The sequence below is a fragment of the Geotrypetes seraphini genome, chromosome 2, assembly GCF_902459505.1.
Source record: "Geotrypetes seraphini chromosome 2, aGeoSer1.1, whole genome shotgun sequence".
NCBI classification, from domain to species: Eukaryota; Metazoa; Chordata; class Amphibia; order Gymnophiona; family Dermophiidae; genus Geotrypetes; species Geotrypetes seraphini.
The window spans coordinates 231,782,844-231,799,243 of NC_047085.1; the positions used below are offsets into that span (position 1 = coordinate 231,782,844).

Below are 16,400 nucleotides of genomic sequence, written 5' to 3' on the forward strand. Positions count from 1 at the left end.
ACAAATACAAACATTTCTATACATAGTTAAACTTATACATATAATATCAAGGCAGAGGGAAAATTATTAATGGGTTACAATCAATATTAATTTAAAAACGTTTAAGGAAAAAACAATAGGAGGGGCACGGCACAGGTTTTAGTGTGCTGCAGCTTCTGAAAGTTTGCAAGACACAGTTCTATACTATAAATAAGGGTGGCTAACTGTTTGAAATTATGTTTTTATGAGATATCCAATGAGCCAGATGACACTTGAAGCCCAGTTAAGAACATGTACTGTACACTTGTTCAAAAGCAGCTCAAATCTTTTTGGGTCTGATATTCAGAGCGATTTAACCAGTCACAAACTGCTCCTAGCCGGTTAAATTGCCTGCTTGGAGCTAACCACTGTTTTTCAGTGGCGCTTAACCAGTTAGTGCCAAACTGGAAAACCGTCTATTTGGGGAGCATTCTGGGGGCAGAGTTAGTATTTGGCCAGAACTTAACTGGCAAGGTTAACTACACAAATATCATTCTTAACCAGCTGCGTTAGTGCCCTCCGGGAACTATATGTCAGTGCCCAGACATACATAAGAACATAAGAATTGCCACTGCTGAGTCAGACCAGTGGTCCATCATGCCCAGCAGTCCGCTCACGCGGCGGCCCTCTGGTCTAAGACCAGCACCCTAACTCAGACTAGCCCTACCAGCGCACGTTCTTGTTCAACAGAAACTTGTCTAACTTTGTCTTGAATCCTTGGAGGGTGTTTTCCCCTATAACAGCCTCTGGAAGGGCGTTCCAGCTTTCTACCACTCTCTGGGTGAAGAAGAACTTCCTTACGTTTGTACAGAATCTATCCCCTTTCAACTTTAGAGAGTGCCCTCTTGTTCTCCCTACCTTGGAGAGGGTGAACAACCTGTCCTTATCTACTAAGTCTATCCCCTTCAGTATCTTGAATGTTTCGATCATGTCCCCTCTCAATCTCCTCTGTTCGAGAGAGAAGAGGCCCAGTTTCTCTAATCTTTCGCTGTACGGCAGCTCCTCCAGCCCCTTAACCATCTTAGTCGCTCTTCTCTGGACCCTTTCGAGTAGTACCGTGTCCTTCTTCAAGTACGGCGACCAGTGCTGGACACAGTACTCCAGGTGAGGGCGTACCATGGCCCGGTACAGCAGCATGATAACCTTCTCTGATCTGTTCACGATCCCCTTCTTTATCATTCCTAGCATTCTGTTTGCCCTTTTTGCTGCCGCTGCAACTTGTCGATCAGAACTCCCAAGTCCCTTTCCTGGGAGGTCTCTCCAATTACCGCCCCGGACATCCTGTATTCGTGCATGAGATTTTTGTTACCGACATGCATCATTTTACACTTATCCACATTGAACCTCATCTGCCATGTCGATGCCCATTCCTCGAGCTTGATTATGTCACGTTGCAGATCTTCGCAATCCCCCTGTGTCTTTACTAGCGCTAGGCCAGCCAAGGGGGACTGCAAGCAGCACGTGGTGACTGGAGAGTGAGACTGCTTGCAGGGACAGTGAAGGGAGCAGGCTGAGATAGCGGCAAGGGCAGAGAGAGGAGCGTGAAGGCAGTTAAGCAACAGAGCTTGCAGAGAGGCGGAGGCAGTGGGAAAGAGGAACAGAAAGCAGTCGGGGAGGCAGAGGACTGCTGTAGAGAGGAGCGGAGAGAAGCGCAGCAGATCGGGACACAGAGAGGGAAGAGGCGGGTTGTAACTCCGCCCACCTCCCGATGTCACAGCCGATCTCCCCCTTAAAAGGGGGCGAGCCAACGGCGCGCAGCCGTTCGGCGAGCGGCGAAGGCGAGCGGCAAAGGCTCTCGCCTTAGCGAGAGCGCCTTTGCGAAGGAGCCTTGAGAAGAAGCCCAGGCAGCCCAGCAGCAGAAAAATCTAACTAAGGTACTTTTCTTCTCTTCTCACTCTTCTCTCTCTCTCTACTCTTTCAGCTAGCTGCGCGCCAGGCACCGTGGGACATAGGAACCGGATAGAAGAAATGGAGGCAGTAGGAGCCCAGCAGAGCTACCCAGTATACTGCATCGAATGTCATATGTATGACTACCTCCCCTCCGGGAGGCGGGCGCACATATGCAGTCGATGCCAGGAGCTGGATAGCCTGAAGAAGGAAGTCGGGAGACTGCAGGTTCGAGTACAGGAACTGGAGGGACTCTGCACCATAGAGGAGCAGTGCTGGGCAACGGAAGACACCGCCAGAGAGGACCACATCACAGAACAAGTAAGGGAACTCGAGAAGTTCATCGAGGAGACCTGCAGGATGGTGGAGGCACAGGACCACAAGCACATCAGGAGGGAACAAACAGACGGACGACAAAATCCACCAGACGCCATGGGAGCAAGACCTTGCGGAGAATCTGGACAGGCAGATGAGGAGGAGACCCGACAGAACCCGGAGGTGGGACTAGAGGACTGCACCACTGACACAGACCTGAGACCAGAGAGACAGTTGAGGAAGGGGAGATCTGCTGTCGTAGTGGGAGACTCAATCCTGAGAGGAGTGGACAGTCACATAGCTGGAGGGAGAGAGGACCGTCTAGTGACATGTCTCCCGGGGGCAAGAGCGAAGGACGTCACAGACAGAATCGAGAGGATCCTGGAAGGGGCCGAGACGGAGGAGACAGCTGTAGTAATCCATGTTGGAACCAATGACGTCAGCAGGAGGGACTATAACAGGACTGCACTAACAGATCAGTTCAGGATCCTGGGGAGGAAACTTAATCTGAGGACAAGGAAGATAGCCTTCTCAGAGATTCTGCCAGTACCGAGAGCGGACGCAAGGAGGCAGAGTGAACTACAAGCAATAAATGGCTGGCTCAGGAGATGGTGCGAAGAGGAGGGCTTCCTTTTTGTACGGAACTGGACAACTTTCCTGGGAAAGAATAAGCTCTACAGGAGAGATGGACTGCACCTGAGCATGACTGGGACGAGGATGCTGGCACGCAACGTCCAGAGCGTCATAGATTTGACTTTAAACTGAGGAAGAGGGGAAAGCCGACAGTTGATCTGACACATCGGACAAGAGTATCAAGTAAGGATACTGAGCAGGGACATTGTAAAAGAGGGCTGGGGACTGAGTGGGAACTTTTGGGAAAAGGACCTAAGGATACAACACAGGGGCCCAGGGCCATGGACATAGAGCAAGGACATTGTAAAAAAGGGATCGGGACTGAGAGGGAACTTTTGGAAAAAGAACCTAAGGACGCAATGCAGGGGACCCGGGCCAAAGATATTGAGCAAGGACACTGTAAAAGAGGGCTCAGGTCTGAGTGGGAACTTTTTGAAAAAGGACCTAAGGGAGAATTGCAGGGGTCTTGTGCACAAATAAAACTGGCAAGCAGCACTAATAGAGAACAACGGAATCCAGAGGGACAACCAAAAACAGGGGAACAGGCTGATGACGAAACAGACACACCACAGGAGGAGGATGACCGAGACGAGGCTTGGGGTCTGGCAACTCACGAGGGGGCCAGGAGCGCCAAACCACGAGGAAAAACAGCAAGAAAGGCGAACAAACGGGACTTACTTTGTCTATACACTAATGCTAGGAGCCTAAGGGCTAAAATGGGAGAGCTGGAAATCCTAGCCAGCAAAAAGGGCCTAGACATAATTGGAGTCACAGAAACGTGGTGGACAAATGACAATGAATGGGATGTGGCATTACCAGGATTCAAACTCTACAGGAGAGACAGGTCACACAAAAAGGGTGGAGGAATAGCGCTATATATAAAAGATTCCATACCTTCAACCAGGATGGAAACAACAGTAAGGGCGGACGACTTGGAATCACTATGGGTTAAGCTACCAGGAGGAACTGGAGCAGACATAAAATTGGGTCTGTACTATCGCCCACCTGGACAAACGGAAGAAATCGACCAGAATCTGGAGGCTGAACTGAGGCAGGTATGCAACAGCGGAAGTGTGGTGGTGATGGGGGACTTCAACTACCCGGGAATAGACTGGAGTATTGGGCACTCAAACTGCATGAGGGAAACCAAATTCCTGGAGGTCACGAGGGACTGTTTTATGGAACAGCTGGTCACGGAACCAACACGGGGTGATGCCACTCTTGACCTAATCCTCAACGGACTAGGGGGACCCGCTAAGGAGGTGGCGGTGCTAGCCCCACTAGGAAACAGCGATCACAACACGATCCAGTACAGGCTAGAAATTGGACCATCAAAGGTGAAAAGAACTACGACGACGGCACTCAACTTCAAGAAAGGGAACTATGATGCCATGAGGAAAATGGTGGGACAGAAACTCAAAAACAACGCAAAGAAGATGGAGTCCGTAGAAAAAGCCTGGACCCTACTCAAGGGCACAGTGCACGGAGCACAGAACCTGTGCATTCCCAGGTTCAGGAAAGGGTGCAAAAAAAATATAACAAAAAACCCAGTGTGGATAACAAATGCAGTGAAAAAGGCGATAAGTGATAAGAAAGCATCATTCAAAAAATGGAAAAAAGACAAAACAGAGGACAACCAAAAGGAGCATAAAATACACCAAAAGGAGTGTCACCGAGTGGTTAGAAAAGCAAAAAGAGAATATGAAGAGAGACTGGCGGGGGAAGCAACAAACTTCAAATCTTTTTTCAGGTACGTTAAGGGGAACAACCAGCGAGGGAGGAAGTGGGACCCTTGGATGATGGGGACAGAAAGGGAGTGGTAAAAGAGGAAAAAGAGATAGCCGACAGGTTAAATGAGTTCTTTACGTCAGTTTTCACGAGGGAGGACACAACCAACATTCCGGAACCCGAGGAGATCGTAAAAGGAAATAAGGATGAAAATCTGGTCAAACTAGAGGTGAGCAAGGAGGATGTCCTCAGGCAGATAGACAGGCTAAGGAGCGACAAATCACCAGGGCCAGACAGCATTCACCCAAGGGTACTCAAGGAACTAAGAAATGAAATAGCTGAGACACTTCGACAAATATGCAACCTATCCTTACAAACTGGTGAGATTCCGGAGGACTGGAAAATAGCAAATGTCATGCCCATCTTCAAAAAAGGCTCAAGGGGAGACCCAGGAAACTACAGGCCGGTGAGTTTGACCTCGGTCCCGGGTAAGATGATGGAAGCGCTGATTAAAGACAGCATCTGGAAACACATCGAAAAACATGGGCAGCTAAAGTCGAGCCAGCATGGCTTCTGCAAGGGCAGGTCATGCCTCATGAACTTATTATACTTCTTTGAGGGGGTAACAAGCCAGGTGGATAAAGGGGAATCCATAGACATCATTTACCTTGACTTCCAAAAAGCCTTCGACAAGGTACCACATGAAAGACTGCTAAGGAAGCTATGGAACCACGGGGTGCAAGGGGAGGTCCACCGATGGATCAAAAACTGGCTGGCGGACAGGAAACAGAGGGTTGGAGTAAAGGGCCATTACTCAGACTGGCAATGGGTCACGAGCGGAGTTCCGCAGGGGTCGGTACTGGGACCGCTCCTGTTCAATATATTCATTAACGACCTGGAGGCAGGAACAAAATGGAAAGTTATCAAATTTGCGGATGACACCAAGCTATATAGCAGGGTAAATAACTGCGAAGATCTCCAAAAGGATCTGACAACACTAGAACAATGGGCCAAAAAGTGGCAAATGAGCTTCAACATAGGGAAATGCAAGGTCATGCATATAGGGAAAAAGAACCTGATGTTCACTTACAAAATGGGGGGATCACCGCTAGGGGTGAGCAACCTTGAAAGGGACCTGGGAGTATTGGTGGACACAACATTAAAGGCGTCGGAGCAGTGCGCCTCAGCCTCAAGGAAAGCAAACAAAATGTTGGGTATCATTAAAAAGGGTATCACGACCAGGACGAAGGAAGTCATCCTGCCACTGTATCGCGCAATGGTGCGACCGCACCTGGAGTACTGTGTTCAGTACTGGTCACCGTACCTCAAGAAAGACATGGCAGTACTTGAGAAAGTCCAGAGAAGAGCAACTAAACTAATAAAGGGCATGGAGGATCTCTCATATACTGACAGACTGAAAAAGCTGGGGCTCTTCTCCCTGGAAAAGCGGAGACATGATAGAAACCTTCAAAATCATGAAAGGTATAGAAAAAATAGACAGGGACAGATTTTTCAAATTAAGGGAGACCACAAGTACAAGGGGGCACTCAGAGAAATTGAAAGGGGAGAGGTTTAGAACAAACGCCAGGAAGTTCTTCTTCACACAGAGGGTGGTGGATACATGGAATGCGCTGCCGGAGGATGTGATAAGCAGGAGCACGCTACAGGGCTTCAAAGAAGCCTTGGATAGGTACTTGGAGGACAAAGGGATAGAAGGGTATAGATAAAAATAGAGGTAGATTATAGGGATTTAAATTGTAAGCTATAAAATTAGTCAGGGACCACTGCTCAGGCAGTGGGCCTGATGGGCCGCCGCGGGTACAGACCGCTGGGCGAGATGGACCTATGGTCTGCCTCAGCGGAGGCAACTCTTATGTTCTTTACTACTCTGAATAACTTTGTATCATCCGCAAATTTAATCACCTCGCTCGTCATACCTATGTCCAGATCATTTATAAAGATGTTAAAGAGCACGGGTCCAAGCACCGAGCCCTACGGCACCCCACTGGTGACGCTCTTCCAGCCAGTCCGAGTATTGTCCATTTACCCCCACTCTCTGTTTCCTATGCTCCAGCCAGTTTTTAATCCACGTGAGTATTTCACCCTCAATATAAACCGGGATTTTGGGGCCAAAAATGGGGGTCCCGGTTTATATCCGGGCCAACGCCCCCTCCCAGAATTTTTTAGGCCACCGCCAGGCTCTGCCCCTCTCCTCCTCCCTGCCCTATAACCCTGTTGGCGGTGCAGCAGGCAGGAGTAAGCTATCTGAACTCCTGCCCCATTGCTAACCAGCTGCGCGGATCCAGTTTCTTCAGTTGAGCGGCACAAGCAGCAGCACGATTTGGCGCCACTTCTCGGCTCCCGTGATTCTCGCAAGAATTCACAGGAGCCAGTAAGAAAGCTGCTCAGTGCTGAGAAGCAGCACCAAATTGCACTGCTGCTCGTGCCGCTCAGCTGAAGAAACTGAATCAGCGCAGTTGGTTAGCAGTGGGGCAGGAGTTCGGAAAGCATGCTCCTGCCCACTGCACTCCACCAGGGATCAGCAGAGGACCCGCTGCACCTCCACCAGGAATCGGCAGAGATATGAAGAAAGGGCAGGAGGGGGGACAGAGGGCTGAGCCTGGGAGGGAGCGTGCAGAGCTTGACAGGGGGGAGGATGGCGGGAAGGGGGCTTGGTACAGAGCTTGGCAGGAAGGGAGGGGGGCTGGGTGCAGAACCTGACAGGGCAGGACACTTGAATATTAAGTCGCCTGACTTATATTCAGGTCAACCATTTTTCCTCCTTTTGTGGGGGGAAAGGGGGGGGTCTCAACTTATATTCAAATATATACGGTAGCCCAACATTGAATTTCTGGGTTTAACACCAGCAGCAGTATTGAATATCGGGCCTTGTGTGTACTCAGGGAAGGCAGTCAAAGCCTGGGTTTTCAGGATATGTATCAGCTGGACTTCCAGACATTTAGACAAAAAATATTATTAATGGTTGCCCTGAATATCAGACTTTCTTTAGCCCTCAAGGACTAGATTGGAGAACTCTTACAAAGCAAGACAGATAATGCTTCATGACCTATCAGGATAATCCCTCAGCATGCCATATTATCACTGAAGATGCAATGCAATGAAATGAGCGCACAACAGAGCCACATAGGATAACGGCAGATCAATGCTCTCAGCGTTCTATACCTCAGCAATCAGGTTCAAAGTGAAACACTGCAGATCAGTCCTTTGATCATGTGAAATTTTCTGTGCAACCATACCACACCAGGCTCAAATAATGCACTCCTCCTGATCCTGCTGAAAACTGAATTTTTCTTTGCTCTGCTTTGTTTTAGTGAGAATCGAATCGGGAAACATTAACTCTATACTCCAACTGAGCAGGAAGAAAATGCCAGACTGTTCCCTCCCATTCCAACAAAAAATCTGAAGCCTACTTCCAGAATAACTGAAATACTGTCTCTTAGGAAAAAAGGAACCAACTCACATCTAGCGTACTGACATTAGCATAGAAAATTAAAGTCTCACCCTACATTTCTCATATACAACTTGCTCAGAGCTCTCTAATTTGTATGGTAGGAACACAACATCCCCTTTTGTTGAAATAAACACAAGCAAACTACCTCTCTCTCTGCATCCATTAAAATATTGACACTGAACATATTAATTCTAAAAAAAATTTCCAGGCGATTCACAGGCAAATCCTAGGTCCCCCTTGGAATCAACCACAAGAAAGATAACATCACTCTCAATAACCTCTGATGTTATCAGGCAATGTATAAACAAACAATGACACTTGAGATATCATAGCTAACACAACCCAGTAAAACCAACTATGTCATCTGTGGTTTTCTGGACACGGGAAAACTACAAGAAACTGAGTATTGCACACAAACTCAAAACGACTGACAAAAAACATTTTCTATTCCTTCCCAGTCTTCTTTCTGCTCCTCGGAGCTTCTGCTCAATCAAAACCAAAATCTACTGTTTTGAGGCTATGCCACTATGAACTTTCATTTTCAGCTATCCAGGATAGTGTTACCATATGGCTCCAGAACAAGGAGGACGGATTGAGTCATCCGGGTTTTACTTCCATTGCTTTCAGTAGAAGTAAAACCTGGATGTCTCAATCCATCCTCCTTTTTCTGGAGCCATATGGTAACCCTAATCCAAGATTACCCTTCCATTTTTGACTTGCATCTCCACCACAATAGTGACAGCTCCGAATAGTAAATGCTAGGCAATGATTGGGACCCCATCCCCCCTCCCTTGAGCAACCCATGAAGTGTCGCCACAGTATGTTTAGGCACAGAATTAAATCCAGGTCTCGCTTACAGCAGCGCAGTACTATGACTGAGCCACAACGTTGGAGCCATAGTAGCACATTTAAACAGACAAAACTACATAAATATATAATCTCACATAAACATACATACAATGAGCAGGATATCACTGAAAATTACGCAGCAAACAAAAAGATTTGGCTCTGAAAACCCCCTCCCCCACAATCATATTCAGAAAGTATAAAACCTTTAATCAATTAAAGGAACAAATTATTCTCTAAACTACATTTTTTGGCTTGCTAATTGTTGTTTATTGGGCCTAGTACCTGAAATCCCCCCCCCCCCCCCGGCTGGTATCAGAGCTAGTTTCATCCCAGTTGCCATGGAAACCACAAGGCCGCAGTACCAGTTAGTAGTTTGGATGTGTAATCGACTTTCCTGAAGTGACAGACTGCTTCTATAAGAGCCTGGCAACATTAGGGGGGGGAGGATGCCATTATTCCTATAGAAAGAAACACCTCCATGAGTAAAGAAGAAAAGGCATTAAGGTTTTTGAGCTAACATGTAACAGAAGCTTGGGCTGAGGCAGTACGCTGCTACTGCAGCAGTAGCAAATTTTAATTTGAGACAAATCTGTATTATTGATTTAGAAAGGTAGACAAGACTATCCCAAAGCAAGGGTTTCTTACTAAAAAAAAATTTCCACAGCCACATTTGTCGTGAAATGCAAGGATGGTAAGCAGGAGTTGTGTCAACCAACATAGTCAGATGGCTCTACTACAGGAATGCAAAAGCTACACAGAGAAAACAAACAAACAAACCAAAAAAAAAAAAAAAGAACACTAATTTATCACCATTTTCACTGTATCACTTCATCCACAGCAGAGGGAAAAAAGAATATAATAATGTGAGCTTGTGTGGCTACCAAAATCTTCATTTCAAAACTTCAAGGTTAAAATTGTACAGCAAGAACGCTAGTGAAGACAATCAGCCCTTTGCTAAAGCTTCCTACACTTCTTCATAGATTGTGAAGAAGAAATGAACAGGCCAGATGCTGCCACACCAACATCAGACATAGGCACCTGCTCATGCTCTAAGGCAGGAGTTCTCAACCCAGTCTTTGAGGAAGGAGTGACGTAGTGGTTAGAACAGGAGCCTTAGCATCCTGAGGTTGTGGTTTCAAATCTCTCACTGCTCCTTGTGACCCTGGGCAAGTTGCTCAGTCCTCCATTACCTCAGGTATGTTAGATAGATTGTGAGCCCACCAGGACAGAAGTTGCTTAGATAACTTTGAGAAGCGGTGTGTGTGTGTATCCACTATAATAAAACATTTAGCGCGCATGCACACTTCAAACTCCGTGTGTCTGTGATCCATGCCTCCATGCCACTGCATGCGCAGTAGGAGCCTGCGGCGGTTTCGTTCTCATGCGCATATGCGGCGATGGCTTCCCCTCACCCACACCCCAGCCAGCCTGTGCCTCGATGTCCTTGCCTCTAGGGGTCAAGGAACCACTGCCAGGCGCACATATAGCGTGTGGGAACATGACCACGGCTTTTCGGCATTGTGAAGGAGCCGGAAGTAAAAGGGAAGAGACTTGCCTGAGAGAGACAGGGGGGAGGTAAAAGGAAGGAAGAAGGGCTACTGCTGGACAGGGGGAACAGGGAAGGGGTGTGCTGGATAGGGGGGGAGAAACAGAAAGAAAGATAGACAGAGGGCAGGGAGAGAGACAGAAAGAAAGAAATGCCTAAGTCTACACATCTATTCTAGCACCCATTAATGTAACGGGCTAAAAACTATATAACCCAGTCATCATTTCTATAGTGCTACTAGATAAATTTGCATATACTGTCTCTGTTGCAAATATATCTCATGCATAGTCATTGTGGGTATCCTGAAAATTGGACTGGCTGAGTATGTATGTGTGTGTATGTGTGTATATATATATATATATATATATATATATATATATATATATATGTATGTGTGTGTGTGTGTGTATATATATATATATGTGTGTGTGTGTGTATATATGTGTATATATATATATATATACACACACACACACACATATATATATATATATATACACACACACACACATATATATATACAGAATAAAAGGCTTTTATAGTTTTACAGTTTTTAAACTTGAACTTTCTGCTAGAGAGAGTCTCTGATATGAAATGAAACGAAAAGTGTCAAACAACTTGTAAGTTTCATGGCTCCATATCATTCTCTTCTTAGTTGGGTTGAGAACTTTTCAGCAGCCCCTTTCAAAAAGAAGAGAGGTCTTTCTGTCATGTCTTTGCCTCCAGCTGGCCACAGCCTCCTAGTGCACATCTCTTCAGTTCTCTTGGGGAGCTATGTTAATGCAGGTTTGGGCAATCATACCCACAGGCTGCATGTCCCATAGCTGACTAGGCTACGACCAGCCTTAAAGATTAGTGATGGCAACAAAGACCCCCTGAGATTGGCAATCCACTGACCAGGCTCCTTGTCCCAGGAATAAGAACCGAAGAGCCTCTGAGTTGCCATAGTGGGGCAAATTGCAGGTCTTTCCATCCAGAAGGCCGATTCCAACGGAGGCTGACCCAGGGCACAAGCACCTGGCAAGCTCCCAGAAGAGAGACAGAGTTTATGCAGTCTATCCACATATGAACCAGTGAATTTCCCCCAAACCTTCCCAGCAAGGGCTTAAGAAAAGAGGGAGCAACATAAATAGTAGCCCAATTCCCTTGTGTCTCCAACATCAGACTTAGGTGAGCTGTCATCAGGAAATTAGAGGAGGGGCCTCCAAGTGAATTAAATACAGCAGGGGCAGACAATGGAGGAGAAAGGACCCGGAACCACAGCTGCCCCAACCTTACAGAGAAATAAGTGAAACCTACTCCGCTGCAGGGCAGTCGGACATAAATGAAACTAGAATGTCTCAGGAATAAAGGCCGTTTCATGCAGAAATTCACCCAAACAGTTTACAATCAGGTACTCCACGTACCAGTCTCCACAAATCCTTATATCAAAACAAAATTGTGCTAAATATATACCAAGCCAATCATCTCAGCACATAACTTATTCCTAGCTCAATAATCAAACCATTCTTCAGATGTTGAAAACACTGGGTATTGCATATTTTTTCAAATTAGTCAATTTTCTTTATCAGTAAATACACATTTCAAATCAGCTTCAGCCTGTGACACTTGGCGTTCAAAAGCTTTTATTATGATAAGATTTATACACCCACCTCCTCATTAACCATGGTTTGGACCAAGCAGGGTTTGTAAATGGCAGATGGGGATATCCTTGAGAAAGCAGTGTATCGGCGAAATATGTTGGACATATCTCCCCTCACCGATGGACAAAAAATACTGAGATAAGTTTAAAGTTTAAGTTTAAAACTATACTAGTTAAAGTCATAGTGGCCAAGATAGTTTATTCAACTGTTTGAAAACCTTGCTCTAGAATGTTTACTGAAGGCTAACGAGGAGGAGGGTATATAAATCTTAGTGTAAAGAAAGCTTTTGAACGCTAAGTGTCACCGTTGAAGCTGATTTGAAATTTAGGACTTACGGTGACGTCACTAACCTCAATGGCAGGTTGAGGAGGGAGCGCTGACCTCGATGACTCCGAACCCCCCTCTATGCAAAGCTTAAGCGAAAGGAAAAAAAAGGCAGTATCTGAAGATTCTCTGGAGACTTAGGAGAACAAATGCTGGCGAAACCCCCCCCCCCCCCCCGAGGAGAGTCTCCCTTGGGACAGAGGGCAAGAGAAATGCTAGGGTCCTATCTAAGAAGGTCTTATATCTACACCGATTAATTTTTGGATAAACAAATACAGTAAAACCTTGGTTTGCAAGCATAATTCGTTCCAGAAGCATGCTTGTAATCCGAAGCACTCGTATATCAAAGCAAATTTCCCCATAGGAAATAATGGAAACTCAGGCGATTCATTCCACAACCCAAAACCTTTAATACAAAATACTACCAACAGATTGTATGAGTATCCATAAGAACATAAGCAGTGCCTCCGCCGGGTCAGACCATAGGTCCATCCCGCCCAGCAGTCCGCTCCCGCGGCGGCCCGAACAGGTCACGGCCTGTCTGAGTCACCAGAAGGGGCCCCCTTGCCACCTTGGTTTCCCATTGAGTCCTATCTTCCCATCGAAGTCCTAACCCTCCGGTCTTGCACATGCACGACCTGGTTGGATTTCTATACTTATTACCTGGTTAGCTTTCTATACCTGTGTTACATCCCAGCACTTCTCTCAGTATCCCACGATCCCCCTATCCCTCAGGAATCCGTCCAATCCCTGTTTGAATCCTTGTACCGTACTCTGCCTGATCACTTCCTCCGGTAGCGCATTCCAAGTGTCCACGACCCTTTGGGTGAAAAAAAACTTCCTTGCATTTGTTCTGAACCTATCTCCCTTCAGTTTCTCCGAATGCCCCCTCGAGCCTGTTGACCCCTTCAGCCTGAAGAATCTGTCCCTATCCACCCTCTCTATGCCCCTCATGATCTTGAAGGTCTCTATCATATCTCCCCTGAGCCTCCTTTTTTCCAGAGAGAAGAGCCCCAGCCTATCCAACCTCTCAGCGTATGGGCAGTGTTCCAGCCCTCTTACCAGTTTCATTGCTCTCCTTTGGACTCTCTCAAGTACCGCCATGTCCTTCTTGAGGTACGGCGACCAATATTGAATGCAGTATTCCAGATGTGGACGCACCATCGCTCGATACAATGGCATGATGACTTCCCGCGTCCTGGTTGTTATGCCCCTCTTTAAGATACCCAGCATCCTGTTGGCTTTTTTCAAGGCTGCTGCGCACTGTGCAGATGGCTTCAGTGATGCATCCACCAGCACACCCAAGTCTCTCTCAAGACTGCTGTCTCCCAACAATGCCCCCCCCAATATGTAGTTGAACAACGGGTTCTTTTTCCCTATATGCATGACCTTGCATTTTTCCACGTTAAAGCACATTTGCCATTTGTTTGCCCAGTCTTCCAGCTTGTCCAGGTCCCTTTGCAGGTCCTCACACTCCTCCCTGGACCTAACTCTGCCACACAGTTTGGTATCGTCTGCAAATTTTATAACCTCGCACTTTGCCTCCTTTTCCAGGTCATTGATAAATATGTTGAAGAGTAACGGCCCCAGCACCGATCCCTGTGGCACACCGCTCGTGACTCCCCGCCAGTCAGAGTATTGTCCCTTTACTCCGACCCTCTGCAGTCTACCCGACAACCAGTGCTCGATCCATCTGTGCACATCCCCTCCCACCCCGTGGTTCCACAGCTTCCTAAGCAGCCTTTCATGTGGCACCTTGTCGAAAGCCTTTTGAAAATCAAGGTAAATGATGTCTATAGGTTCCCCATTGTCCACCCGACTGCTTATTCCCTCAAAGAAGTACAGAAGGTTCGTTAAGCAGGACCTTCCCTTACAGAATCCATGCTGGCTTGTTCTCAGTAGGCCATATCTCTCGATATGCTCGCAAATACCGTCCTTGATCATAGCTTCCACCATCTTCCCTATAATTGAAGTCAGGCTCACCGGCCTGTAGTTCCCGGGGTCACCCCTCGATCCCTTCTTGAAGATAGGTGTGACATTCGCCAATTTCCAGTCCTCTGGTACCTCTCCAGTTTTCAAGGATAGGTTGCAAACATGCTGGATTGTGCCCGCTATTTCTTGTCTTAGTTCTTTCAGAACCCTTGGGTGGATCCCGTCCGGGCCCGGCGATTTGCCACATTTTAACCTATCTGCTTGAGGACATCCTCCTTACTTACCTCTATGTGTTCTAATTTTTCAGCCTGTTCCCCACTCATGAGCTCCTCTGAGTCCGGTATATTAGATGTGTCTTCTCTCGTGAAAACCGACGAGAAGAACGTGTTCAACCTCTCAGCTACCTCTTTATCCTCCTTAATCACTCCCTTCCTATCCCCATCGTCCAACGGCCCCACCTCCTCTCTCGCTGGTCGCTTCCCCTTTACGTAACTGAAGAATGCCTTGAAGTTTTTCGCCTCCCTGGCCAGCCCCTCTTCGTATTTCCCTTTTGCTTTTCTAACCTCTCGGTGGCATTCCTTTTGGCATTTCCTGTGCACCTGGTGATTTTCCTCCGTTGGGTCCTTTTTCCATCTCCGGAAGGACACTTTCTTGTCGTTTATTGCCCTCTTTACTTCTGTTGAGATCCAAACCGGGTCCTTTGACCGCTTGTTCTTGCCGCCTTTCCTGAAACTTGGGACGTACATTCTTTGTGCTTCCTGCAGGGTGTCCCTGAATAGGGTCCAGGCGCTTCCTACAGTCTCCATCCTAAGGATGTTTTTGAGCTTCCTCCCCACCATTTCCCTCATAGCAACATAGTTCCCTTTCCTGAAGTTGAGCGCAGTTGTTGCGGTCCTCCTTACTGTGGGTGTCCCCCTTTCTAATGTGAATCGGATCGCGTTGTGGTCACTGTTGCCTAGTGGTCCTCCCACTTCTACCCCTCTTGCAGGCCCCCCTAATCCGTTTAGGATGAGGTCAAGAGTAGCACTCCCTCGCGTCGGTTCCCTGACTAGTTGCTCCATGAAGCAGTCCCTCACAGCTTCTACAAATCCTGTTTCCCTAGTGCAGTTGGAGTGACCCGTACTCCAGTCAATCCCTGGGTAGTTGAAGTCCCCCATCACTGTTACACTTCCAGTCCTGCATTCTTGTCTCAGTTCAGCTTCCAAGTCGTGTCCGATTTCCTCCGGCGTACCAGGTGGGCGATAGTACAGCCCCAGTTTTATGCCTGCACCCTTGTTTCCCGGCAATTTGACCCATAGCGATTCCAGCCCCTCTGCCTTCTTTGCCATATCCATCCCGACCGAGTAGATAGAGTCCTTTATATATAGTGCTATGCCTCCCCCCTTCTTGTGGGTCCTGTCCCTCCTGTAGAGCTTGTACCCCGGCAGCGCCACATCCCATTGATTCTCCTCTGTCCACCATGTTTCTGTAATTCCAATTATATCCAGGTCCTCCCCCTTGGCTACGACCTCTAGTTCACCCATCTTGGCCATGAGGCTTCTTGCATTTGCGTATAAGCGCCGCAGGTCCCGTCGTTTTTCCTCCACCTCCGTATTTACCTGGGCCGCCTCCCCTTGAATTTCAGGCAGTTCTCCTGTTCCCTGTGCTTCTGCTTTGCCCTCAGCCTTTACTCTCGCAGCTTTCGGTTTCCCCACATTTCCGCCACCCCACTCCCCGGCTTTTCCTCTGGGTTTTCTAGCCCTACCGGTCCCCTCCTGGGCTATCATCCCTTGAGCCTCTGTTTGATCCCCCTCGCCTTGTGGCACCCCTATATTGCCCTCAGTTTTCGCCCTCATGCCACCCAGTCCCCCTGTGTCTCCATGCCCCTTAGTCTCCTCCCAGCAAGCTCCCTTTACCTGGTGTTTCCCTCGCTGTCTGATCATAAGATTCACCGGTCTCTCTACTTCCTCCTTGCAGTCAGCCCGTTCAGCATCTGTTCTGGATACTGTTGTCCGAAGCGTCAACATCAGATCAGCTGTCGTCTTTCCCCCTCTCCTCAGTTTAAAGCCCTCTC

General features: G+C 47.6%; 1 protein-coding gene across 5 annotated transcripts in view; it reads right to left on the bottom strand.

The window, feature by feature from the left end:
* Nucleotides 1-16,400, bottom strand: part of TCF20 (transcription factor 20) — a 471,396-nt gene that overhangs the window by 373,660 nt on the left and 81,336 nt on the right. The window lies entirely within an intron of this gene.